Genomic DNA, 27,045 nt, shown 5'->3' with positions numbered 1-27,045 from the left:
TGTCAAATTATTAGTGTCAAGTTAAATATCCTTTCCTTCAATCTTTCGCCACCTTCCTTAAAAATTTATTTTTTACGTCTCTTTCCAAATTCTGTCTGTGTTATTTTCGGGACGGCTAACAATATCCCCTAAATCGAATGGGACCTAACAATCTCATGCCACTATATAGTGGTATGAGATTGTAAGTGATGCTAGTAATTAAGGTAGATGCTGTTTAATTAGATGGGCATATTAATTATAATCACGAGACTATTTCAAAGATTCGGATGAAAATATCGATGACAACGAAGATAGTTCAAATATTGACCACAAATATTCAAAAGATAAAAAAATATATGTACGGTAAAAATATATTTATATGGTGTTAAACTAAGGACCGACCTTCGTCTTATACAAGAAAACATATTAGAAACGTAAATTCCTGTAGTAAACGAAGAAACATGAACATGAGGAAAGTCAGTGATTTCTGCAGGCCATAATCTTGATTTTTTTCAATATTTTATATGCAGTTGCCTCTTTAAATTCAACAGATATCTACTACTCATAAAAACAAACGTTATAGTTTAATTTTTAGTTCTTATAGAGCTTTTGACAATCTTTGAATATGTGTCAAATTATTTTTACCCAATAAAGCTACTTGCAGTTTACTGTGTTTTTAATAAATTAAACCCATTTTAACAAGGAATGTTATTTACCATTTATTTACCGTTTTTTCTTTTAAATATTAATATGTTCCATTAAAATGACAAAAATATAAAGGGATTAAATACAATTATCTGTGAGACGAGACCTTTTTATTTATGTTTAAAAATGAAATTACAAAAAAATTATTAAGGTATCTATTTCTTATTTAATTTAAAAACCTAATTTTTTGTTCTCAAAAAAATTACATTAAAATAAACAAAAAGGGTAGGTTGTCTGATTTTGGTAATTTTTTTAGAGACCAGCTCTGCCCTATCCTCCTCTTCGACGAAGGGTCTTTTTCGAAGGGCGAAAAATGGCAAACGCGCCTGCGCCGTCACTACAACATTCTAGTCAATGAATGAATTTAGTCAGTTTCGCACTCCCGTTGACATACCGTGAATGTTGAATCTGCTAAATTAATTATAAAAAAGTGACCGATGCCAGCGGATCGACGACAGTTCCCGTTCTCGTATTCAGTGCATATTTGTGTACTGACGGCGGCAAATTCACGCCATGTAGAAAAAACATTATTTCCGGGGCACATTAACTTCCGCTTCGTGGGTCAATAATTTAAGAATGACCGGGAAACCAATCGCAAATCGTACAAAAACTAATCAAAACAATAAACTTTAACAACAGTAGAACTTTGTAGTTTGTATAGTATAAATAAATAAGGTTGTGACATAATATAATCGCTGTGGATCAAAGTAGATGTCGTGGCTGGAATTTAAATTAAGTGTCTCATATATTAAATAATAGTGGGACTAAACAATAAATATTTGTAAATCGGTTTTCGTTTTTATTATTACTAGTCAATAAGCGAGGGCGTGTCTAACCAGGCGATGCAATGCTGACCTATATTTCTTTATTGTAAAGGGTGAGTATTTTTTCAATCATCTTTGTTATAGGCATTGACAGACACAGTCACTGACAGACAATTAAAAATATTGTGTAGCATATAAGCGATAATAAGAACATTTCATATATAAGACATAATCTATATTACCTTGATTTGTTAGTATAGGTACCTTTTGTCGCATATTAGGTAATAATAATGTCATTTAGCAAAAGTAAACTAACGTAAAATATATGTACCAGTTTGTCTTATATTTTAAATGATCTAAAAATTTCAATAAATATATTGCCATTGCAATACATATATTATGTTATTTTCGTTATTTTTTCTTATAGGTAATGTGTAATAAAACGTATTTAGGTCACTAAAACATTTTGTACACCAATATAAACAATTGTTATATCGATAACGGCCCTTAGTGATGCAGGTCGTAGTGCATTGACTTTAAACTAACCAGACTGCATTTTTTTTTCTATTCTTAGACATATAAAAGTTTTAATAACAAAAGCACCAAAATTTGTTCTGGAAGCACTAATCATTTTTTTATTAATTAGACATAATACCTACGTTATATATATATATATATATATATATATATATATATATATATATATATATATATATATATATATATATATATACTAATGGCCAAAAAATAGGCAACTCCTAGAAGAACAAATATTTTTTGAAATATTTATTTATGGACGTATACATTAAACTATTTTTATTATTTAATAGCAATATATTTTAATAGACATAATCAAATTTGATAGCATTATGATCGAATTAAGTGGTCTGTATCATATTGCGAAATACTCATCTAGATTCTTCTTATGGCATGCCACAGGTCGTCTAAGATTGCTGGAGGACGTTGCAATCGATTTTGGTTTTGACCTACCATATCCCACACACGTTCGATAGATGACAAATCAGCTGATCTTGATGGCAACTCCAAAATCTTTATAGGTACCAGATTCTTGTATAAAATCTTTCATGGGCAATATGAAGTCTTGCGTTATCCTCTTAAAAGATAGCATTTGGAATGGTTTGTAGGTAGGAATGTAAAACCGGTTGCAGTACTTCACCATTATATCGCCGAGCTGTCAGAGTACTATTAATCAGAACTAAAGGTGATCGCTTCTCTAGCAAATACCACCTCATACGATAATGCTTGGTTGTCTTGTTCTATGAAGTTTAAAATGCAAATCTTTACTTCGTCTCTCACTTTAAAAACGTCATATCCTTATGCGCCCATCAGAACTACCCAAACAAAACCTAGATTTATCACTGAAGCAGACAAAATTTTATTGGTCATTCCAGATTTACCGAGCTGTGCACCATTCCAAGCGTCAAGCTTTATGCTGTGGTGTCAAAGGTAACACCGAACTGACGAAAGGCAGAGGACTGTCCCGTCTATTTTTGAGAGCGAGAAGCCTAAGATTGCGCAAATTGCGGTCTTGCAATATTTTAGGACGTCCAAATGCTCCACGACGCTAATAAATCTAATATTGGATGACCCCCTCTAAACACCGTTGATGGATTAGCTTCTTCAACTCTTCTTCAAATTTCCCGTAAACCAAAATCGGACTCTTTCATGCCTAAAATGCGTCCTTTTCCGAAGTCTTTTTTTGGATTAATCAAAAACAATCCAAAATGACTAAAAATTACAAATAAACTGAAGATAAATAAGCAGAAATAAACTTTGTCTTTCTGGTTTTTGTAAAAATAAAGAAAAAAAAACTTAAAAGTTAAAGAAAAGATAGCGAGATAAAAACTTCATCCCATATATATATTTTTATATCAGAATTACAAAGAAATACTATTCAAATAACTGAATATTCAAATATTATTTTAAGACTAGTAAAATTTGTTATTTTTTGTAGATTCTGAAATAACAATTGATAAGGTTAAACATAAAAAGCTTGTATTATAATATGTATGCTTGTATTAAAAAACAATAATATTGATAGTTGTGTTAAATATTATATCTACTCTATACTGGAATCAAACTTGACAGTTAACAAGCAGAACACCGAAGACATTAATGTACAGCGAGAAGTCCGCCAGGGTTTCGTGCTGTCCCCGTTGGTCGGGCTTGTGTTGTAGACAGTTAAATAGTATATAGGTAAGATTACACTGAAATAGTCGCAAAAGAAGTCTTGATCACAACTTAAATACCTATCAATTTAAGTCAACCAATTGATTAGTAATTTCACGTGTAGACACCTGTGCAACAAAAAGGAGAATATGTAAAAGTTCTAAGGATTCCGCAACTTTAAAAAATTCTGTTAGGCTTTCAAAGATTGGACAGGATTAGACTTTTAAAGTTTAATAAGGAAAGCCCAAAATAGGAAAGACTTTGCAGAGGTCATCGCCAACCTTCGCTAAGAAGACGGCACCTAAAGAAGAAGAAGGCTTTCAAACCTAGGTGCTCATATCCCCCACTACATACCGTCGATGTGGCTTACGCGGTATGAAGAAAAAAGAAAAAAAAAAGTAATATGATTTGTGTTATGTGTAATATATGTCTTAAAGCATAAAGTCAGTTACAATTGACAAGTATTTGTGATTTTTAATATATCATTGTATGTATAACTTTAGAATTTTTCATTAGCGGGAAAATATCCCACGAAAATTTATGTAAAAGCCGAAGGTATTATTGGGATAAATATTTTCCACAGTTTATTTGGAAAAATATTTGACACGTCAAAAAATTGTTTTTTTTGTAATCAATTGCCTAAACAATTCATTTTACAATTTAAGGCAAAATAGCTTAAAAAATATAATTGCCAGTCTTTTGATACCTAAAGAATTAATGTATTCTGTCATGAATACGAATATTAAGATCAATTAAGATCAAACTATCAACTATTTATTGAAAATATGTTGATCGAGAGAACGAATATAGATGGTAAAATGTGAAAAAACTACAGAAAACAAGAGAACATTAGAATGTATTGATGTTACGGGTTCTCTACTCTTCTTTATAGTACGAAAGAGTGGATACTAAAACAAGAACATATAAATAAATTGACCACCCTTAAAGAGTCTCAATCGTGGAAATAACTAGAGGGATATTAAATTAAGCAAAAAAAAATTCTGACTATCAAAAGACAAAAACGAGAGTAATAAGGACACGTATAGAAAGTGCAAAAATACATCATTATTATAAAATATCTTTGCTTAAGAGCCTTGGGGAATAGTTTAAACAGAGTAGCGCAAAATTGTTTACAGTGGCGGTCAGCAAGATCTGCATAGCTATGATGATTTCCAGCCTTTGATGGAAGATGGAACTAAACAACTAGCAAAATTTATATTATCCACAACCTGTAAAATCTAAATTCGTACGGAGGTAAAAGCCCTCACCTCTGGCCTCGGATTATCATTTTATTGACCATATATATATATATATATATATATATATATATATATATATATATATATATATATATATATATATATATATATATATATATATATATATATATATATATATGTATATAATGAACCAGAAGTATTTGCTGACAACGTAAGGAAGTAAACGTTAAATATTGGGTTTGCAGCAATAAAAAATGAAACGTGTACTCTTTTAAATTTTTATTCCAAGCTTTCGGACATTGGTTATGTCCTTCATCAGGGAGCTCTTAACGAATAATAATAGTGAAGATCTCTAACATTTACTTTTTACCACTAACTACTTATTAGTAGTTAAACGGGAAAAAACCTGTTTGTTTTTTCCCGTCGCAATGGGAGGGATTTACATGATTTTAAGAGTTTTTATCTCCAAACTGCAGTCATTTGTTAGATACCTAAGTTTTATGGCATCGTAATGCCATTTTGTACTTGTCTTCTTTTGTGTAGAATTCAGTTCCAGCATTTTTTTTGAGATAGTAGTATATTGTTGCAAACCATTTTCTTTATGTCCTTGACAAATTTTTCCACGTTAATGCCCAGTTTCTCTTTGGTTTTTATTGGCATCTGGGAACAAAATATTTCTTAACGTGTAACTTTGAAATGTTTCCGGTCAGTTTTCTTGTTGGGTAGGATAGAGTTGTTGGACTTCTGGATGACATATGAATGATAATTTTATCGATGAAAAGAATATATGAAATATCTGAACGATTAAAGTTATTGCTTTTAGTGAGTTCCTTTTCTTGGTTGTTATTGTTTCCAATGGCCAATTAATCTTCTTTGCGTTAAAGAAGTTTAAAAAGTTCGGTATATCTTTCAGCTTTGATATTGTGTTTTGGCTTAGTTTGAATAAATAAGATTAGATCATTATTCTCAGTGAGCACGTTTAAGACCTTTATTTTATTTTAGTTATAACGGAGCTTTTACCTTTTGGAGAATTTTGAAGATATCAAGTGTAATACATCGTGTATTATTTAAATCTAATAATATATTGCTAAAGTCTGTTTTTTGTGCACACTCAGGGTACCTACAGTTCCTTTTGTATTTGTTCCCATTTTGTTGCTTTTCCCTTGCTCGTTGCCTTGCCCTTTCTTTATTGATATATTCTAGGACTGCGATTCTTGATTGTTATAACTGACTTATGACTTCTATAGTTGTAAATTTGTCATTGTTGAATTTGTTTTCTCCCATAATATTGTATATTGAATATTATATAACATAATAATTATTGCATTACATTTAGAAAATGCAAAAAAAACCGAGGTATAATGTTCCTTAAACTATATCTGCAAATATTGTTCTAGGCAAGTATTTTGATTTAGTTTCTTCCTAAGACATTCTTTGAAAATGTCTAGCCGCTTGTCGTTGTAAGGTCGAGTTTTCGTTAAATATGTTTTTCAGTTTTTTATTATTTCATAAATCACAGTCTCTTTCGTATATATATATATATATATATATATATATATATATATATATATAAAGAAAATATTATTTATCTAACATCCTCTGTGCTAATGCAGAGCGAAAATAAATTATTTTTAAGGAATTCTGTTTTCTAATATAACTTTATTAAGTATGATAACGTAAATTATGATAATTTATGGTGTAATATTAGTATCCCTGTATAAGTTATTTAGATGCAGTAAAACTTTAAGGAAATAGAAGCTATAATAAAAATTATTTTGATTTATTAGTATTAGTATTATTACTAATTCTATTAGTAGCACTACTATTAATTTGTCATTGGCTGTGTCAAAATCTTATTTTTACTTTTTTCTTCATTATCTTTATAAATATTCCGTTGAGCTATTAAAAAAATATATAGAAACAACAAACCATTGTATTAAAGTAGGTATACATAGATATAGTATTTAAGTATTAATCATCAAAACTATTTTTAAAAGGCTGAAGAATCTTTTAACTGTAAGCAGGCATTTATTCAATAATAGAAAAGAATGTAACAAAAGCTTTTTTATTTTGTTACGTACTGTCAACCGTGAAGGTTGATTCAATGAATACGAAGGTTTTATCTAACCTCGGAAGCCGATATGCCTTTTGTTCAATTAAATTTAACCAACTCTAACTAATGGAATCTGGCAATTGAAGAGGAGCAATATACGCTGGCGACGCAGTGGTGTATAAAATTTCCTTTTATATAGGGAAAAACTAATTAAAAACGCTAAAATAATACTTATTCTTTATTTATGTATTCACAATTCCTATATTTGTTATAAATCAAAAAATAAATTAGATGTAATGCCATTTGGAGTAAAAATATAAACATTTTCTTAAGAGCGTAGGCGCAAAATTTCGGGCCAATGCTTTTTAAATTCATTAATTTTTTTCGAATCCTGAGACAACTAATAAATATTTTTGAAAAATTTAAAAGCAGAATAAAAGATTACTATATTACCGAGGGCCGAAAGTGCCTTAGAATATACAAAAAGTTTCTTTTAAATGAGATATTTGAAATTAAAAATCACACTTAATTTTCTCGTTTTTTCGCCCCTGTAACATAACTAAATTAACATTATAGAAGTTGTCAGGGACTTTCGGCCCTCGGTAATAATGTAATATTTCATTCTACATTTAAATTTTTTTAAAATACCTATTAGTTTTTTCAGAATTCGAAAAAAATTAACGCATTTAAAAAGCATTGTCCAGAAATTTTGCTCCTACGCTCTTAATATAAAAGTAATATATATATATATATATATATATATATATATATATATATATATATATATATATATATATATATATATATATATATATATATATATAATATACTGTGGTAATACTGTGGTAAAATAATGTACCAATGTGGAGGTAGTGGATTATCTAAACGGCTATGACTCATGCTTGTGCACAGTACACATTTACGCTTAGACCGTAGGGGAGAGTGGCTACGTTGAGACATTTTTGTAATCACAAACTATTTTTTATGTTTTGTTATTGTTTTTTTATTAATTACTTTTAAAAATACCTTTTTTCTCAACCCAGCCCAAGTCGTGGACCAGCTCGAAAAAAATCCAAAACAACTAAAATTCTTTAAAATACTCGTTATAAATTTTAAAATATCCATGACATTATATTTTAAATATATTTTATTGTTAAATTTAAATAAGTTTATGTATATAATATATTATATACATAAACTTAAAAAAACGAGTTAAATTAAAATTCTCAACAAATGTCTATATTACCGAACTTAACGACAAATGAAATAAAGGACTTCTGACGTTTTGTATCTCCGCAATTAAGAATTGGTGATAGTACACATTTAACATTACTTTTAATTGCATGTGATATCTCCTGAACAGCGGGAAACAAAAATGTGTTTTTACTTTAGGCAATATGACGCAAAATGTGACTTTAAAGTCGTTGTCGCTTACCTCAATAATTTTCGCTACATAAAAAACTGATTTTATCACGAAATTCTACCAGTAGATAAGAATTAATCTCAGGCAAATCCTGATAACGGTCAAACTCAAAATCTAAATCAAAATCAAAATGATTTGGCATCTGAGGAATCAGACACAAACGAATCAGTGTTAGTGTAACTGGATGATAATAGTGCAACAGGTGGAGTAATCTCTGTTAATTTTCTATTGGAGCTTTTAGAGAGAGCAATGGCTCCCTGTTTTTACGTTTTTCTTCAATTTCTATCTTCTCGAGAGTATCAGTTACAATTTTGCTTCGGCCTTTTCTGTTCATTTTAAGATATTTTTAGGGAGCTGCGTTACGATAACCAAACGGACGTTTCTCGTCAGCTTTTACAATTTCTTCATTGTGATGAAAAGCAGACTCTTGATTTATCAAATTTTTGCTACAGCTTGCCTAGCGTTTTTTACGATTTGTGTCAGCCTCCTCTAATATTTCATTCCTATAGGTTACGTTACTTATCAAAAAGTCACTCTTATTGAAAACGTATTAATTAAAAGGCACTATTTAGCATTTTTTAAAACCTGAATTTATGATACTGAGGGTCATAGATTTATCAAACGCATATCCAACACATTTCCAGAAAACTCTGCGTTTTGTAGCTTTATTTTTGTTAATTGTGAGTGAATTAAGTGAGTCAAGATCTAGTAGTAATCAGCCATCATTATTATATCACGTCTTCGTAGGTAATATCTCTCCATCTCCTTTATGTCTGGATGAAAACTCTCTCCCTGTCCTTTGCTAATACCTTCAAGGTTTCTGGGAAAATAGTCAATGTAAGAAACCAGACAATAAAGTTTGACGCTCATATTGCACCCAGTTCTTTATAATTTTCGACCATGTTGGCTATAATATCTTTGTAGTTGGGAGACCTGTTGTTTCCAGGAAACCGTGTATGACTTCTACAAAAGAACTTTACTTCAAATTTATCATGGGTAATTGAATTCTGGAACAATCTGTTTGATTTTAATGTTCGAATTTGAGGGCATACAAAAATTCCTTTTTTAAGTTTAGCTTTAGAAAGTGCTGGGAAGTTGTTGCACAGGTGTTTAAAACAGTCACCTTTTTTTTAACGCTTTGATAAACTGTTTGATTAATCCCATCTTTATGTAAAGGGGAGGCAAAAGAACTAATGAAATACGTTCTTCCTTTTTTTTCTGTCTCGGTACAAATGTTTAGACTTTCTTAGAGGAATTACTAAATAATCGCCATAATGTGGAATCGTAATCGTCAGGTTCCAGTTTTATGACTACTTCAAGAATATTATTACAATATGCCAGTAAACCGCGTTGAGAGAAATATTGATTCTTCTAAGATTGAATTCGTCTACATCGGTTTTTCGTTTGAACTTTCATCTGACTATTGCTGCTGGACAAGGTGTAAAGAAAAGATGAAGGAATGGGGATCCTTGGTACATAAGTTACAGGTCGTTTAGCAGACGGTAAATCGGGATACTGAATTTTCTGTTTATTATTCGAATTGAAACCCTTGACATCGCAGAATCAAAAGTAACAGTCATGTGCATGGTTTTTCAGTGGGTGTGTGTAACCGAAATGAAGAAGTATCATTTTTTGAAAATAATATTATTTTTTGAAAATAATACTTCTTATACGATATAAATATTTATTACAAACAGAAAAAAATATTTCAGTGTAGTGTATTTACACAAAGTTATAACAAAAAATAATAATGGCATGTTTTCATCATTTCAACAAAAAATAAATTAAACATTTAGGACAGACGACGGTTAAATCAATCAAAAGGTTAAAATGTTCACCTACGCCTATGCCACAGAATATAGCGGCATTTTTTTCTTTCATCAATATCAATTACCGCCTTACCATCACCTCGTTATATTCCAAAGACGAAAATGTTTTGACCCACTAAAGTAGGCCAAAAAAAATATAAATTTTTATCGGATCACTCCAAAAGTTCCAGCTTAATTTAAAAATATTTTCACTGCTTTTAAAAACATGATCGCAAATTATGTGACTGGGACTAAAAATATTTTTAAGTAAACAAAAATAAATGAAAAAAACTTTAGTTACCTTTAGACATATCAAAAATATTATAAAATAAAAGTATAGAAATTCGATAAATGCGGTAAAAGTAAAAAAGAGCATTATTTAAATGTTGTTAAATCGTTTAAATAATCTAAGATACAGCTTGGCTACAGTCAACGCCCTTTCTAACCTAATCTTATATAATAGCATTTATTGCCGTATCAAGAAAACATAAATATAAGCCTATGTCCCTAGATCCAGTTGTCAGAGATTTGACCTCTAAAAATCATACGAACAAGCTGAATTTTGCTAGAAATATCAATTTTGGGGCACCAAAAAATAAGCAAAAAAGTTTGCCACTCATATCCCTGAACTTTCTCCTAAAACTTCCTCGTAAGGGGAGGAAAACGGAAAACATCGATTTACCAAGAATCTGTACATCGTAGAAAAAATGTTTCAAACAAGTAATGTTGCTTTAGACAATTTGGAACAAAAATGACGATTAGCACTTTTTGTGTAGAATGAACGGTTCTCTCAGAAACAACGCTTGAGGCGACCGGCGATTTTAAATGTCAGTTACGCGCACGAAATTAATTTTTTAAATAAAATTTGTATTAACTCGGTAAAAATTCGGTATTGACGGTAAAAATTCGATATCTTTTAAACCAAAATTACCTATGGACAAAATTTAAAATGAAAGGTGAAAAGTGCAGCTTTCATATGCAATTTTTGCGTTTTGCAAATAACCTAAAAACTAATTTACTAATTTATTTTCAAGTCAATAGATTATCTTATACCAATTTGTAGGTTTTTATTTTGTCTGCTTCATCAATTTTATTCATACTAATAATCACAGACATAATATTGGCATAATTGCTGTAATTGTTATCCTTTTTTAAGACAGCACCCTAATGTGGGTTTTTGTAATTTTCAGCATTTAATTTACCTGGTACCGTTAGACCTGAAGATGCTTAGCAAATTGTAGTAAGCGAAACCAGTCGTTTTGATGGTAAAATTAAATTGATTGTGAGTAAGTCTTATTTCATTTCTCACGCTGACAACGCATTTATGATTTGAAGCAAATATGTATACGAATCAAATGAGAATTGAACATGTCCCACAGTACATTTACTTGGGAACTATAATCGATAAGTCATGGAACAATATCCAAGAGATTAAATGTCGCATGAGAAAGGCAAAAAGTGCATTCTTGACTATAAGTTCTGTGTTTAAGAGCCATGACCTTACTCTAGAAAAAAAATTAGGCTCACTAAATGATACGTGTACTCAGTGCTTCTGAACAGAGTAAAAACGTAAACATCACCAATAAAAAAGTACTACGGAGGATAAACACAACCTCGGATATGGTCAACATCGTAAAGGGCCGTAAGCTGCAGTACTTGGGACATGTAATGAAAAATCAAAGCAGATATGAACTACTCCAATGCATTTTGCAAGGTAAAATTAAAGGAAAAAGTGTCACAGGACGAAGAAGAATATCCTGGCTTACTAACCTGAGAGCGTGGTATAGAAAGACCTCAACACAGCTATTCCGTATAGCAACCAACAAAGTCATCATGTAAGACTGATCGTCAACGTTCGGAACGGACAGGCACCCTAAAAAGAAGAATGCCTAAACACGCTGAATTTAAACTTTTACTTTATAAACAATCTCACAACACGAAAAATCCTACCACGAAGAGTTAGTGTAGTTTTAATCGAGAAGAAGGAGATTCAAAAGTTTTAAATCGTTTGTGATGTGAAAGTTAAAATTCAGCGTTTTAAGGCATATTTCAAATGCCAAATTCAAATTCAAATATTAGTTGCCAAAATTCAAAATCGAAATTTTATGCTATAGGTTTTGAATATTAGGCTCTATCAATTGGAATAACATAGTAACCTTTTAATGGAACTAAAAAATTTTATTGATCTCATGAAAATTGTAAAACATGGTAAAAATCGTACACCCTCATTTATTAAAGGGCATTATAGAAAACGACTTCATTTGAAGCGAAATGCAAAATGCATGCGAGAGCTGCATTTTAATTTTTGTCGATAAGATAATCTAATAAAAAGATAATGAATTTTTAGCGTCGAGTTGGTACAAATTTTATTTAAACAATTAATTATATGTGCTCCGAATTGGACATTCAAAATCGCTGGTCGCTTCAAGTATTATTTCTGAGAGAATGGTTTATTCTATTAAAAAGTTCTAGTAAATATTTTTGTTCAATATTATCCCAGCTACGGTTTTTGTTTAAAACATATTTTTTATGGTATACGGATTATTGGTAAATCGATATTTTCCGTTTTCTCTCGCTTATATGTAGCTGCTTCAGGGGAAGAGTAGACGGCTTGTTCAGATATGCCAAGTAATCAACTTAATCAGAGGCGAAGACTAACTTCCACAAGAGTAGCAAAAGAGTTGCTTTTATTTCTGCACTGGTGTTGCTTTTGAATGCTTTCTCCATTATATCTAGCACATTTAATACAAAAAAAAGTTATTAAAAGTATTGTAGATTTATTTTGATTAAAGAATTTTTAGTGCTGAGAAAATTAAATGCCTTTTGGTAATTTATCAACAAACATCGAGATCATGACTCCCACTAAGACTTTTCGAATGAATACCATCTAGCTTTTTTGAAGTTATACTTCTATACGCACGGTCGGCGTTGGAAATTTGCATGAGAGTGAATCTGTGAAACCATTACATATGTAAGATAATAGTAAGAGAGAGACAGAAGATATATTTTCTCTTTCTTCCTCTCTCGAGAATAAAAATGTTCTTTTTGTATATATATATTTAATATTATATTATATAATATTGTATATATATATATATATATATATATATATATATATATATATATATATATATATATATATATATATATATATATATATATATATATATATATATATATATATATATATATATATTATTGTGATATATAAAGTCTTGATGCGCCAAGCAATAATTAGCTAATTAATTTTTTTGATTAATTAAAATTATTTAAATGATATGATTATGACTCTATCACAATTTTTAATTCTTTTATCTCAGGGTTAAATTCGTGCTTCAATATCTATGCTATAACATGTGAAAGGTAAGGTCCAGAGAATACCGGAATAATAAAAAACACATATGATCTAACACTATATATTGAAATAAAAATAATGAAATAATTCACACTCAAAAGTTTTCAATAAACAAATCTCATATAAGGATTCTCAAAATTTTGTTCTCCGTACGTGAACAATCAAAATTTATGGTACAAACAATATTAATTGAAATCTCAAAATTCCGAACTATTCTAACTCTCCTAATCAAAATATTTATATCCTTTCTAAATTAAGTGTAAAAATTGTGTTATCAATAAAAGAAAAAACTGTAGAAAACAAAATATCTCTCTCTGATGATGAGTGGTCCAAATCCTTGTTCCTTGTAGACTATATTATCTCCTCTCAACCGCTCCCTATGTAATCAGCAATCTTACACAGATTGTTGCAAGTATATCGTCCTTAATGATCTCCTTCAAAAGCACAAATCATTCAAATTATGATAGCCTTTCTCCTCTCGATAAACTGAATCTCTCGTTGGCCCGAGTGAAAAATGACTCTTGGAATATCTTCTCTTTACGATAAACTGAATCTCTCGTTGGCCTGAACAGTGACTCTTGGAATATAAGTAGAGAAATATGACTTACAATATTTTGCTGCTTCAGCTTCTGTCAGATACACTAACTCCACAAAAACTCACCAACATTCAACACTACTGCTTGCTACATTTCAGGAACCGCCAGAGAACAATCCCTGTTCCTCTTACAGATTTGGAAAACCAACTGACTATATCTTTTCTCTCTCCTCAATCTCGCTAAACTTTTTCCTACATATTTATCCCACCTTTTTCAATCTCCGCCAATCACAACTCATCACAATTCCCCCATTTTTTCATTTCGATAACAAACAAATTTTTACCTATACTTATAAATTTCCTAAAACTTATTTACAAATAATATTTTTCTATAATTCTTAAAAATTAACAAAAACCACTTTCTATAATCCCTTCTATTGTCTTTAATCACTGCATTAATGTATTTTGAAAAACCCCGTTCAATTGTCTGTGGCTTTCACTTAAACTTATGCGGGTCACTCAAGTATAACAAAGAAATAATTTATGCAAAGCTTACACTATGTTTAGTACAGGAAATCCAAGGATTTAATAACTTTCCTTCTCCGAAATGTTTGTTGGATATTATCCTACTTATCTGAATTATTTTAATGTTTTTGAACTTTGAAATATTTTTAAACAAACCAATATTTTTCTCGATTTTACATATCATAACAAATCCCCGCCATTTGATCTGCCGAAAACTCTTTGTTAAATTTTAAAAATGACAAAAGTTTTCTAGGATCAAATTATTTCACTATGTTATTAAAATCTACTTATGATACTGACAAATGTCGTGAATGTTAAAATACCCCGTATATTGCCTGTCTTTATACGGGATTGGATATATTTTCGTTTTAAATTTTTCCAAGTATTTTCCCTTAGAAGAAAGTTCATAATTTTTAACCACTTGATTTACTTTATTAACAAAATCTCCATGGTTTCCTAAAATCTTCTCTATTTCCTTCTCCATGTTTTTTCCACAATTTATTTTTCTTTCATCCACCTTTTGTTCATATGTGTTCACTGTCCATAATACTTCTTCACAAAATTCTGGATTCTCGTCCATCAGTGCCATTTTTTCTTCTGTTTTCTTTTTATCCTCTAATTCCCTTTGGTATTCCGAGCACCATGTTTCTATTCCTTTCATTTCTCTGATGATACCTTCTTTTTCTTCCTGCTTCCATTCTGTTTTATCGTCGGTTGCCAACAATTCTTCTGTACCTTCTATTTCCTGTTTTTCTCTGGTCTCCATCTTATTTTCCTGCTTTCTTTTCGAACTCTTCTTCTTTTTCTTCCTTCTCTTTTTCTTTTCTGTTAGATCTTGTTCTTGTATTTTCGGTTTATCCTCTACAGTCATATCGATTTCTTTGTGTTTTTCCTGTGCATTGATCCTTCCAGAATTTGTTTTCCTATCTGTTTGCTTTTCTTCTCCTGTGTTGTCTGGTTCTGCTCTGATTTCCAGTTTATTTTCCGAAAAATTTATGGTGATATCTTTTTTTCTCAATTCATCAACTCCCGCTATCATATCATGATTTAAATCTTCAATCACCACACATTTCATAATATGGAATTTGTTTCCCACTCTTATCTGTACTCCCAAGCCTTCGTTTACTGTCGTCAAATTTTTATTGTTTGCACCCACTAAATCAACCCTAGGAATCTTATACACAAATCTGTCCAAATTTAATTCTTTTACTAGTTTTTTATTGATTAGCGATATCTCCGATCCAGAATCAATCACAATTTTAATCGCTTTATGTTTTATAAATGCATCTAAAAATATTAGATTAGAATTAGAAATTTGTCTGTCGTTTCCTATTGCTACATGATTCATCTCTCTTCTGTTTTGTCGTTGGAATCTCTGATTATTTCTATCGTCCCTTTGTTCGTTCGTATTCCTATTCGGAGGATTTTGTGCATCTCTATTCCTGTTGTGATTTTCATTTGTTCTATTTTGTGTATCATTCCGGTTATCGTAATTTTGTTGTCTATTGTAATTATTGTAATTTCTCGGCCTATATTCGTTTGTTGATCTGGGATGTCGGTTTCTCTGGTCATAATTTGATGAATACCTTCTTTCCGGTCCATTATATTGGTCATGTTGTCTTCTATTTCTCATTTCTTTTCTTTTCGCTTCTTTTAATTGAAGGAATTGGCACAAACTATCAATATCTTGATAGTTTCTCAAAATCACGTGATCTTCCAACGTTTCCTCAAAATGTCTGCTGATCATTTCTACCAGCTGTTCGGTAGAATATTTGTATTCTAGATATTTTGAATTGTTATATATCTGCAAAGCATATCTTTCTTCAGATATTCCCATTTTTTCGTGATATTTTCCATTCTGTAGCTCTTGGTTGATTTCTCTCTGTTTATTTTTCCCCCAGAAATAGTTGAGAAATTTATTTTCAAAATCTGTCCAATTTTCAAACTCATCTTCCTTGCTTTCATACCATAACGCTGCTCCTTCTTTCAAATGGTTTCTAATTGTTTCTTTGCAATCGTCAAAATATCTAATATGTTGTAATTTGGTTTTCAAATTTTTGACAAACGGTACTGGGTGTGTTTTCCGAATATCCCCGCCAAATTGTATTTTCGCCTCGCTTGTTCCATGGATGATAACTTCTTTTCTCTCTACCCCTCTTAGTTCAATTTCTGCCATTTGTTTTTCATTTTGCTTTAATCTTCTTTCTACTTTCTTCCTGTCTTCTTGTAGCGCATTTTCAAATTTTATTTCTAATCCCTCCAAATTATCTTTAATTCTCATTTCTTGTTCTTTCATATTATTTTTCATTTCATTAATCTCTTCTATTTGTTGTATCAGTTCTTTCTTTATCCCCTCAACACATCCTTTAATTTCCTGTTCATAGTTTTCCAAACGCTGCTCTATATTTCTGTTATTTAGTTCTATTGTTTGTTTTGTTTCTTGTTGATTTCTATCCATTTTTAGTGATGTTTCATCCATTTTTTGTGACTGGAGTTGCATTAGTTGTAATATTTTATCTATTCCTGATAGTTCTTTTCTCTCCTCAACTATTGTCACATTTCCTTCATTATCCGATACTTCTTCCAAACTTGTTTCATCTTCTCTGTTATCCTCCTTCCTTTCCTGCATTTTGCTTTGACTCCTTGTGGTCGACATGTTGTTTCTTTTCGTTACTGTTTTTGTCCCCGCCAAATGTGAAATTTTACAACACTCTATATGTTTCAGAACACGACAATATTTCTCCCCAAATGTATTAAATTTTCACGACAAATATCAAATATGCAATCAGTAAAATTCAAATAATTCAAAATAAATATCAAATGTACGATTGGTAAAGAAAATACAATCAAATAATTCAATAGCAGTAAATGTCCACTAACTACGATCAATCAATAAATCAAATTTATATTCCCTGGAAAAATTGTCAAAATACTTTCAAATTCAAATTCCCTCAATGTTATATGTTTTTATCTCTGGATCACCTGTACTTATTCCAGATCTCTTTCCCTTCCTTCAAATGTAAAGCTGCGATATTTTCAAGCCCCACGTTTTGGAAGCCAGTTATTGTGATATATAAAGTCTTGATGCGCCAAGCAATAATTAGCTAATTAATTTTTTTGATTAATTAAAATTATTTAAATGATATGATTATGACTCTATCACAATTTTTAATTCTTTTATCTCAGGGTTAAATTCGTGCTTCAATATCTATGCTATTACATGTGAAAGGTAAGGTCCAGAGAATACCGGAATAATAAAAAACACATATGATCTAACACTATATATTGAAATAAAAATAATGAAATAATTCACACTCAAAAGTTTTCAATAAACAAATCTCATATAAGGATTCTCAAAATTTTGTTCTCCGTACGTGAACAATCAAAATTTATGGTACAAACAATATTAATTGAAATCTCAAAATTCCGAACTATTCTAACTCTCCTAATCAAAATATTTATATCCTTTCTAAATTAAGTGTAAAAATTGTGTTATCAATAAAAGAAAAAACTGTAGAAAACAAAATATCTCTCTCTGATGATGAGTGGTCCAAATCCTTGTTCCTTGTAGACTATATTATCTCCTCTCAACCGCTCCCTATGTAATCAGCAATCTTACACAGATTGTTGCAAGTATATCGTCCTTAATGATCTCCTTCAAAAGCACAAATCATTCAAATTATGATAGCCTTTCTCCTCTCGATAAACTGAATCTCTCGTTGGCCCGAGTAAAAAATGACTCTTGGAATATCTTCTCTTTACGATAAACTGAATCTCTCGTTGGCCTGAACAGTGACTCTTGGAATATAAGTAGAGAAATATGACTTACAATATTTTGCTGCTTCAGCTTCTGTCAGATACACTAACTCCACAAAAACTCACCAACATTCAACACTACTGCTTGCTACATTTCAGGAACCGCCAGAGAACAATCCCTGTTCCTCTTACAGATTTGGAAAACCAACTGACTATATCTTTTCTCTCTCCTCAATCTCGCTAAACTTTTTCCTACATATTTATCCCACCTTTTTCAATCTCCGCCAATCACAACTCATCACAATTCCCCCATTTTTTCATTTCGATAACAAACAAATTTTTACCTATACTTATAAATTTCCTAAAACTTATTTACAAATAATATTTTTCTATAATTCTTAAAAATTAACAAAAACCACTTTCTATAATCCCTTCTATTGTCTTTAATCACTGCATTAATGTATTTTGAAAAACCCCGTTCAATTGTCTGTGGCTTTCACTTAAACTTATGCGGGTCACTCAAGTATAACAAAGAAATAATTTATGCAAAGCTTACACTATGTTTAGTACAGGAAATCCAAGGATTTAATAACTTTCCTTCTCCGAAATGTTTGTTGGATATTATCCTACTTATCTGAATTATTTTAATGTTTTTGAACTTTGAAATATTTTTAAACAAACCAATATTTTTCTCGATTTTACATATCATAACAATATATATATATATATATATATATATATATATATATATATATATATATATATAATATTATATATAATATAATATGTATTAATATTATTATTTATGTGATATGTTTTGTATTATTTAAAATTAAACGTTTATAATTATTTTAGGCTTTTGTATTTCAAAATAATTACTGTTTTACCGGGAACTGTCAATTTTGAAATCCGTTAGTGTCATGTCTAATTGGCAAATCCTATACGTGTTTGGTTCATACGCTGGTGGTTGTGAGTTCGAATCCCAATTATGAATTTTCTTTTTTATTTTTGAAATATTTAAAAACCTCACGTTAATCTTATTAAATATTATGTTATTAAAAGTATTGTAGATTTATTTTGATTAAAGAATTTTTAGTGCTGAGAAAATTAAATGCCTTTTGGTAATTAATCAACAAACATCGAGATCATGACTCCCACTAATATACGCAAAAAACATAAATTTTAAAATAAAATGAAAATTTACAACATAATCCGAGTTGTTGGTTTTTTATTTTTATCTTCGTAAAGTAAGTTATGTATATTGGCAGTTTTAAATACTTATGAATATTACCTTTTAATTTATATTGTATTATTATATTGAATTATTTTGGAGTGTATTTATTGTATTGTAATTTTTATATTAATAACAAAATAAACAATGAATTTTACTGCAGAGTATGTGTAATTTTTTTTTTGCATTCAACTCCTTTTATACATATATAAAAATAATAATAGTCTCCCGTTTTATACCGCTGTCGCGGCTTTGGGAGTATAGCAGGGTAGTCTGCTATATCTAGGGCCTACGGTATACAAAGAAGGTAACATGGCCAGTGCTACGCTTCAACCGTCTATTATTACCCCTGGTTTTACCCAAGGTACTCATTTTTATTCAGGCTGAGTCGACCTGGGGCCTATAGACATTTTCAAAATGTCTAGATGTTCTTGCCGGCGGTGGCGGATTCGAACCCCGGACCACCGGCTTGCGAGTCAAGCATCCTACCGCTTGCGCTACGCAGGCCACCATATATAAAAATAAAAATATATATTTTCATTAAAATATTGATACAATCCTTCATTTACTATACTCCTATTACAGGTCAAATGTTTATATACAGCAAACGATACACCATATACCTATATAACTAATTCTTTTTCTCTTTCTGCTCTCTCTTACCTATAGCATTACATATGTAATGATTGTGCAGATTGACTCCTATATAAATTTTTAACGGCGAACGCGTGTATAGAAGTATAACTTCTACCGGCAGTCCCACTGGACTGCCACACCCGTTTTTTTTTCTTTGGGAGGTGAGAATCTTTAAAAAGACCGTCTGGGAACATGATGGAAATAGCAAGACAAAACCAGTTGGTAATTACGAGTAACGTCAAACATTCTTACTTTCATCAATTCATTCATTCAATACACACATTTATCTAAAACTCAAGATTTAAAACAAGGAGGCAGTCGGCGTAGGTTTGATGTAAAAGGTCCTCCCCCGCTAGCTGCCCCAGGATGGACACGGGTAGAACAAGGAAAACATAAATAAAACAGAAATAAAACGAGAAACACAGAAACAGAACAACAACAGAAAGGCACTCAGCCTGAGTCGGATGTAAAAGTTCCTTCCCCTACTGAATGTCTCTTAAGATATGCACCACAGTTAAATAAAATTAGAGTAAAAACGGTAAAATGTTGTATAAATAAAATTGGTAAATAAATAAAAACATAGATAAAACAGAATAAATAAAAAATAAAATAAAATAAGGGCAGTCAACGTAGTTTGGATGTAAAGGGTCCTCCCCTGCTGACTGAATGGCATGTGACACAAACACGTTAAAAAAATTAATAAAGCCGATCGGTCATCCCGCTTGCAGAAGCCTCTCTTTTTCCTCTTTGTGTTTGATTGTCTTGGTGACAAAAGCAATGACCAGATCGAAGTCTCTCTTGTTATCGATAATTTTATCGATTAACTCGTGAGGCTCGCCTAGAGGGGATCCAAGACCCAGCTGTAGCTCGGTACGCCCCGCATGATATGCAGGGCACACGAACACAACATGCTGCGCGTCATCTACCACTTCACACTCGGGACATTGTTTGTTCGTCCGCGGTCTTCCCTATACAGTGAGTAAATTTACTAAACTATCCATGTCCCGTCAAGAATTGTGTGAAGTAGTAGTTTTGGAAGTAGTTCTGGTAGCACATCTGGAATCAGGGATCTCGTCCAGGCCGCCTTCCAGATTTCGGCTGTCTAATCCCTCTGCCACGTCTGTAGACTTCCCGTCCTTTCCTGTGGTCCTGAACATATTGTCCCATTGCCCCTTCGGTACATTCTGACTCTTTCTCCGGCCAGAATGTGCACCGGTACAGAACCAGCCACAACCTGTAAGTCAATGGTTGATACAGTTCTGTACGCGCTGCACACCTGATCAAAGGTTTTTTCTGAGCCTAAGAAGCATGTCTTTGTACTTTGTCAATCGAAGGAACTGGTGCCACACTGGGGCCTCGTATAACACTATGGATAGGATTGATTGCAGCATCACCATTATTTTCTGGGATCCCAGACCCCCTATATTTGGCATCAACTTATTTAGTGTGAAGGTCCTTTTTTCTGCCTTCCGACATGCTTCTTGTACGTGTTTACCAAATGTAATCCTGGCGTCAAATATTATACCTAAGTATTTTACTGCCTTCTAGGGTCTTATTGCGGAGCCTTTGTATTCAAATATAATATCATTTCTTTTTCTCAGTCCCATCAAGATTATGGCTTCCGTCTTCTCTACTGCTAGCTTTAGGCCATTTCTTTCTATCCAGGCCGGGGTCTTTCGTATTGCTCTATTTACTTTTCCTAATATTCCCCAATTTGTGTCGTCTTCGCCTAGTAAAGCTAGATCGTCCGCGTATGCAATCGCTCTCACTCCACTCTCTTTGTTTACTCCTAGTACCCAGTTATATAACATATTCCATAGTAAGGGTCCCAGGACTGACCCCTGGGGTACTCACGCGGTCATCTTTTTCTTCTTTTTTTTTCGATATACATACGGTTCTGTCAGATAGGAAGTACTTTATTATGTTGGACATATATTCTGGGGCCCATTAGACGATTTTGTCTACCATAAGGCCCCAATTTGCTAAATTAAATGCATTCTTTATGTCCAACAGAACAAGGACCACCCATCTTTTCCTGCTTGTTTTTTCCGCGTCCCTTATCCAGTTCGCAGCATCGATTGTCGATCTACCTTAACGAAACCCATACTGTTGATTTTATAACACTCCCATATCTTCCAACACACCTTCCAACCTCCTCTTGATAAGTCTTTTATAGAAATTAGCAAGGCAGTCCAGGAGGCATATTGGCCGATCAGAGGATGCTGAATCGAGGGGTTTCCCAGGCTTTGGGAGTAGAACTAGGTTCGCTTTCTTTAAGTCCCTAAGAAACTCTTGTTTCTGCAGTAGGTCGTTACATATTCTTGTGATCAAACCTTGTTTCTCAGTTGCTATCTTAATTGCCTCCGGTGGCAGCCCGTCGGAGCCGGGAGCTTTCCCCGTCTTCATTTCCTGTCCAGCTCTTCGTATTTCCTCTTCTGTGAACTCCTTTACCATTGTTGGAAAGATTTTTATAAAATTTTGGATTTTCTTGGTGGGGATTAGGAGTTCAGCTGATTCCATTCGCTGGTCTTCGTCGAGTTTATATGGGGACATGACCTTCAACATCTTTATGGTAATTTTATATGCGTCACCCCATTATCCTCTTTCAATGCTTTTGTCAGGGTCTGCCACTTTTCTTTTTTTTTCCTCTCCGATTCTCTTATTTAGGGTTCTCTTTAGATCTTTGTATATTTCTTTCAGCTCGAGGTTGCCCTGGCTTCTCGTGTAATTCCTTCGAGCTCTGAGGCATCTCTCCCGTAGACCCACTATCTCATCCGCCCACCAGTAGGGAGATATTTTCCTTACTTTTCTTTCTCGGTGGCCAACTTTGCAGCCTTTTCTAGTGCTCTTCTCAGTTGACCAAGATCAGAAATCTCTTTCTCATTGATATTTCTGACCTCTGATAGGTACGTGGTTTTATTGAAACAGATTTCCGTATGACCTATCGGCCGCCTTACTCCCCCTTTTACCTTTATGTCGTATTTTATGTAACGGTGGTAGGTGAATAATTAATCGTCGAGGAAATCCCACCCGTGTACTCTTCTGGATAGCCCTTTACTCGCGATTGTAACATCAATATGTATTTGGCTGGTCCCCCTTACGAAGGTTGTTTTATCGTTGTTTAATACTTGAAGGCCAGCGTGGGCTATCCATTCATTCCAGAGTTCCCCCTTTTTGTCGTTTATGGGGGAAACTCATAACACGGATTTCGCGTTTATGTCCCCGGCAATCAGAATTTCATTTTCATTCGTAGTGGCGCTCATTATTTCATCTACGATAGCTTTGTACCTTCACATAGGGATGTTGGGAGATATGTAACATACCAGGAGGCAGAAATCCTTCAACCTAATGAGGATATGGTCCTCCCCCACCGACAATGCTCCTCACTCCCACATCCCTGTTTCTAATGAGCACCGCCACGTTTTTTCCGTCATCCTGGACCCAACCACCGCTTAAGGTAATCTTCTTGTTTGTTTCTAAGATGATGAGCAGATCTGTTTCTAGCTTGTAGGCTTTTGTCGTTACTGCGTCGGATTTACGCCTCGTCAATAAATTAAAATACCTACGAACTAACATAAATAAATATATATATATATATATATATATATATATATATATATATATATATATATATATATATATATATATATATATATATATATATATATATATATATATATATTTATATATATAGACGACGTGCGGGTCTTTGTTGATCTCGTTGTTGACGATTACTCTGACCGTTTCCGGTTGCTTTTCCCTTTCTTTTATCTGCTTGATGGCCTTCTCGGCCATCTCATACATCCCGTGTCTCTTTATTTTTGTGACGGATGTGTACCACTGGCTTTTTTGACTAGCCATAGAGCTTCTCTTAGCATTCTCGATGTACTCTATGCTCCCCACTTTGCATCCCTCTATGAGTTCAAAGACTTCTTCCCTATATGTTCTTATAACATTTTCTATTCCCCCTTCTTTTACTTCTTTTTTCGTTATTATTAGGCATTCCTTCTTTTTTACTCTTTCTTGTAGGCCGCTACTTTCTTGTAGGTGATAAAAAAAAACCTTTTTTATTAACTTTTTCTATTTTCTCCCTAAACAATTCTAAAATAAATAAACAATATGTTTAAAACTCATTTTAAGTAAAAGAAAAACAGGTAAATATTAAGTCATTCGTTAACATATATCATTTTGCCAAACGTGTTGAGTCCCGCCGTTTATACAATTTCATAAAGTTGGTAATTAATTCTTTGTTGTATATACATTTCACAGCCATATTTTACGCCGAAATGATGTAATCATAACGAAATAGGTGTTAAACACCACGTTCATTGCTTCCGACGCAATTCTGAACGTAGGTATATGGGAAATTTTTTAACAATGAAAATAATTCATTTCAACACAGAATAATTGGGAATTCAGTTACAAACTGACAATGGCTTACTTGTTAGAAAAGAAGTATTTACCAAACAAATTACTTTTTGCATTACCTTAATTTGACTTTTGTTTTCTTGGTACTTGGATAACGGGACATGCGAAAGTAATTATTTATAAATTACACGTTAAGCATTGTGAAAACGGGGCATCCATGTCTATAACGTTAGTTTTGCACTTCTTTCGTTTTGAAATTCAGGTTGGCAGTTTTGCTTAAACGTTTAGACATTAGTAATGACAAAAACATTAATATGTTAGAAAATATTAAGTATTCAGTAGAACCTCTATTAGTCGAAAATTAAGGACTCCAAAAAATTCGGGTTATAGAGTTTTCGACTCATGGAGGATATCGACTTTGGCGGATTTTTATTCGGCATAAACAGGTTGAGATTCATTCTGACTAAGAGTAAAATAAAAATTTAAGTTACAGCGGTAACAAACATATTTTTATTTATTTTAAATCAACAATATTTCATAGCATCCTCAAAATAAAAAAATGTGGCAATAAAAAAGTCTGTATCTTTTTTTACTTTAGATAATTCGGTTGTTCTCGAATGACATTGTGTCTCATTGTCTTTTATAAAGAGTAGAAAATTCTTCTGAAACTACTTTCTTGTGGCATGGTTAAGTTAAATATTATATTTTTTTATGGATTTAATTAATAATTATTGGTTATGGTTGGGATAATTAATTAGTTAATTAATTATGCAGACATGCGTATAACCAAAGATGTTATTAGTTATGACATTTCAAAGTTGACATGCCTGACTGGATCTTGTAGGCCAATAGCCCCTAGTAGCTTTAACACATTTTGAGGATGTTATTATTACTCAAGGAATATGAAGTTCTGACTGCTTTTGGGTGTTTCATGTTGTATGTTTGTGTAAAATTATGATATTTGTGGTTGTGTAACGTAAATTGGGCAAAAATTGATTTATTTATGTGTGTATTGTGTGTTGCGTATGTGTTGTTGAATTGTAGATGGTGTATATGACCTACTATTACTCGACTATTGTTGGTATATTCTTGTTGTTGACTTCTTCTTTTAGAATTAGCAACCAAAGACAGCTACATTCTGCTAATGGGTTTGGTACACATTTTTCTTTGTTGAGTAGGATGAGAGCTGCTTCTTTGATTTATCTCTTTTTTATGTCTGTTTCTTTCATGATTATTAATTCATCTTTCCATTGTGGTCTGTGGTCGTTGTCCCAGGCATGTTTGCATATCTTGGAATTTTTCGAAGTCTCTGTTCTTTATGTATGTTTCATGCTCTTTTATCCTGACGTTAAGTGGTCTGGCTGTTTCTCCTACGCGCAAATTGTTGCACCCACAGGGTATTGTATAGATGCAGTTTTTTTAACTTTCTTCTGTGTTGTTCAGTTTGCTTTTGGACAGGATGGACGCCAGTGTGTTGGTTGTTTTGAATGTTGTTATAATCTTGTACTTGTTTCCTATGCTCCTTAGTTTTTTTGTTTGCGTTTTGGTATATACTGTAGATTAGTATTCGTTACCATAAATCTATGCGACAGTTAACTAGCGCCTCTTCGACTGCCTATGGTTACATGCTATTAAATGCTTTTTCATAGTCAACAAACCCTAGATATATTAGAAGGTTACATTCGTTGGGCTTTTATATCCATAAGTTAAGAGTGTAAAGGTGTTCGGATGAGCTGTAGTCCTATCTAGAATCTGCCTGCTCTAGTGGTTGGTGTGAATCAAATTTATTGTTTAGTATTATTTGAGATCATATTAGTAAGATTTTTATAGATGTAATAGGAGAAAAATAGGTCTGTAGGTAGCTAACTGCGGCGTGTCTCCTTTCTTATGTATCAGTATTGTATTTGGGTTAAAAAAGAGGTTTAAATCTTTGTATGTAGGTATATTTAAAAAACCCTTGGAAGGGCTACATCAAAATAACAAACGTTTTCGGAATAATAATTCCATCATCAGGTTAAAAGCAGGTTAACATGCCTGAGCCACTAAAATATTAGGGTAAAACCCTTTACAAAAATTAAAGTTACCAAAAAATGTACATGTTATTGTTAAAAATGAATGATGTTTAATATTTTATTAGATTTAACTTCAGGCAACATATAACCATGCCTTACGTGAGTACCAGCGTCCGGAGGGTAGACCTCTTCAAACGGACTTCAGCTGGTAATTTTTGTTATTTTGATGTAGCCCTTCTAAGGGTTTTTTAAATATACCTACATACAAAAATTTAAACTTCGTTTTGTGATACATGGTATACAGCCAGCTGCAGGAATTTATTTTCCTTGTGGATTTTGTATTTGGGTTGTTACACCTTTGCAGTATTATGTCCTTCAAACAAACATTTATCGAAGAGTATCTTTTAGGTAGTCTTTTTTTTACCTAATACTTTTAATATTTTAATTAAGATTTAATTTTCCCTAGTATATTCTACAGTTTTTTG

The 27,045-nt window shown here is 32.1% G+C and overlaps 1 protein-coding gene across 6 annotated transcripts in view; it reads left to right on the top strand.

Annotated features, from left to right (window-relative positions):
* The first annotated feature begins 1,046 nt into the window (after positions 1-1,046).
* Liprin-gamma (liprin protein kazrin) overlaps positions 1,047-27,045 on the top strand; it is a 298,413-nt gene continuing 272,414 nt past the window's right edge. For all 6 annotated transcript variants that reach the window (XM_072523265.1, XM_072523266.1, XM_072523268.1 and 3 more), the window contains exon 1: positions 1,047-1,561. The gene's annotated coding sequence lies outside the window, so the exon portion shown is untranslated. The remainder of the gene's footprint in view (positions 1,562-27,045) is intronic.

The sequence above is a fragment of the Diabrotica undecimpunctata genome, chromosome 2, assembly GCF_040954645.1.
Source record: "Diabrotica undecimpunctata isolate CICGRU chromosome 2, icDiaUnde3, whole genome shotgun sequence".
Lineage (NCBI taxonomy): Eukaryota > Metazoa > Arthropoda > Insecta > Coleoptera > Chrysomelidae > Diabrotica > Diabrotica undecimpunctata.
The sequence above is the reverse complement of the archived record's forward strand: the minus strand, read 5'-3'. Positions and strand labels throughout refer to the sequence as shown.